Raw genomic sequence first — 2,859 nt, forward strand, 5'->3', positions numbered from 1 at the left:
TAGACCTCTCCAACATGTCTGCGCAACACTTTGCTAACATGGATCCCACTGCAGAGACCTATGGGGCTGTGTCCACACTTACTATGGGGTGGCACCTCCCCCCTTTTGGACCCCCAATAAGCCTTTCTGCACATGTGTAGACAGGGACATTTTCCTTGACCTCAGGAGTGGTCACCTAACCTCTTTATTCCAGCAGAGCTCAGTTACTGACATTCGTTTTATCCTTGGAGTGTCTGAGTGAGAGAAAAGCTTCAGGTTTACTCCACTTGACAAACACCAGCTGTCCGGCCCAAGGGCCCATCTATCTCCTACCCCAAAACCAGTAAGGGGGAGGCGGGTTGCTCAGTGTGTCTGAGGATAGGACCCCTAAGCTCCTGCATCCCAGTAGAGGCTCCCCAGGCCTAAATCCTTTAGTAGGTGACCACCTCACCCGCTGCTCCCACAGTAATTGCGATGGGATTTTACATCAATATCGGTCCCTTCAGCCCCATATTTGGTTCCCCGGGGCTGTGAGGAAAGAGAGGGGACTTGTTCAAGGGTAGAACTAGGTGCCAGCAAGCCCAGCACCCACTAGAACTTTAAAATACCTGATTTCCTTCCAGGCCAAACTTCCTAGCAAGGTTCCAGTGGGCTGGGCAGCCAAACCAATTCCAATTTGGCTTAGGGTGCCCGGGCTCCTGGAAAGGAGGAGCAGAGGAGAGGACGCGGTTGGGGGTGGGGGCGGGGAGGGGAGAGAGGAGAGCGCAGAGGAGAGCTTGGTGCCCCCCGGCACAATCACCCTGCAGCTGCTCATGGAGTTTGGAGTCCTGCTGAATCAAGAAAAGTTCGCAGCAGCTGCTGGCAAGAACACCTTGATTGAGCCTTGTTTTGGGTTTTGTTTGGTGGTGTTTTATTTTGTTTTGTTTCTGTTTGGAGGTAGTTTTATCTGCAAAGGCGGGTAAAGGGCAGTGGTTGGACTTTGCAATCAGTGAGTGGCATTCCCCTGTTGGTTTTGTGTCACCAGCTGGGCAAAGGCCTCTTATCTACTTTCTCCCCAGTCCCAACCCCTCTAACCTTCCCCGCATTTAAAGTAGTGCTATTTGTGTCCAAGTTTTAGTTTACACAGATTCAGTTGTTCTAGGGATTTTGTATACCTCCTTTTTTCTTGTTTGATACGAAGTTGAAGAGCTGTTCCTAGCGCCCTGCTGTTGCGTACACTATGTGCATCCCCCACTTTTGATGGACATGAAGGGGCTTCTGGCATCCCACTACATCCCTTGGTGAGAATTCTGTGGCCATGGAGCCTTAGAGAATACCCCCCTCGCTCTCATGCTCAGTTCACTGCCAAACTGGCAACAGTGTTTGGCTTGAAATAGCTATAGCTATTCTCCCAGCTTTATAGTCAATAAAACAAGGAGCAGAGAGTTTAAGCAAATTGAACCAGGTCTGATTTTAAAACCTGTCTTCTCGACTATTAATGGTCATCACATTCTTCTAGTAATTCAGTGATTACTAGTAATTCTAGTAAATCCCTAGAATTCTAGTAATTCTGTAGCCCACCAGGCTCCTCTGTCCATGGATTCTCCAGGCAAGAATACTGGAGTGGGTTGCCACGGCCTCCTCCAGGGGATCTTCCCAACCCACGGGTCAAACTAGGGTCTCCCGCATTGCAGGCAGATTTTTTATTGTCTGAGCCACCGGGGAAGGCCCTGAACCACAAAGGAAGCTCTTTAAGAAGACTGAGCACCAAAGAATTGTTTCTTTCTAACTGTGGTGCTGGAGAAGGCTCTTGAGACTCCCTGGGACAAGAAAGAGCTCAAAACAGTCAATCTTAAAGGAAATCAACCCTGAATATTCATTGGAAGGACTGATGCTGAACCTGAAGCTCCAATACTTCGGCCACCTGATGCGAAAAGCTGACTCATTGGAAAAGACCCTGATCTGGGAAAGATTGAAGGCAGGAGGAGAAGGGGGTGACAGAGGATGAAATGGTTGGATGCCAAGATCGACTCAAACGACATAAATATGAGCAAACTTAGGAGACGGTGAAAGACAGGGAAACCTGGAGTGCTGCAGGCAGTGGGGTCACAAAGGGTCAGAAATGGCTGAGCCGATGAGCAACAACAATAAGGAGATTAAGCTTCTGCCCCTGCCAGAGGGCATATAGAGTGTCCTAGAGGGAAGGAGATAAGGAAACCAAGAAGAGGCATAAGGAGGAGACCCACACACAGGAGAACCATCCCACCATCCTCCTAGAAGTCACCAGTCCTGCCTTCCACTTGTGAAAGCACGAGAGCATTGTCACATTGTGCCTGTTGTCTTCAAAAATGAGATTAGACCGTTAACCGCTCCTCACCCTTATGGCTTTACTCCAGCTCCTGAGCTGAATATTCAAGGTTCTCCACCACAACCTGACCATGTCACCTTCTCTCTCCTACCATGGGTTTGTTCATTTTAAGCCATCCCACTTCAGTGTTTCCTTCTAACTATGCCCCTGACTTGGGTCCTCTCCTCTCTTTCTACCTTTGTAAACCACTTAGGAATTACACCCTCTTCCCCTACCCTTGTCCTTTTACATTCCTTCTTTCTGGACTTTTCTTCATCACTTGTTAACTCAGAGAGTGAGGATTGCTAGCTGGGTCCACCTAGTTACTTTGGCACATTCTCTTCTTTTCTGAGCCTCAGTTTCCCCCTCTATATACTAAGGGATTATTAAGGCTTCCCACACAGCTCAGTAGTAAAAGAATCTGCCAGTGCAGGAGACACAGGAGACTTGGGTTTGATCCCTGGATCAGGAAGATCCCCTGGAGAAGGGAATGGCAATGCCACTCCAGTGTTCTTGCCTTGAGAATCCCATGGACAGAGGAGCCTTGCAGGCTA

This window comes from Budorcas taxicolor, chromosome 3 (genome assembly GCF_023091745.1).
Source record: "Budorcas taxicolor isolate Tak-1 chromosome 3, Takin1.1, whole genome shotgun sequence".
NCBI classification, from domain to species: domain Eukaryota; kingdom Metazoa; phylum Chordata; class Mammalia; order Artiodactyla; family Bovidae; genus Budorcas; species Budorcas taxicolor.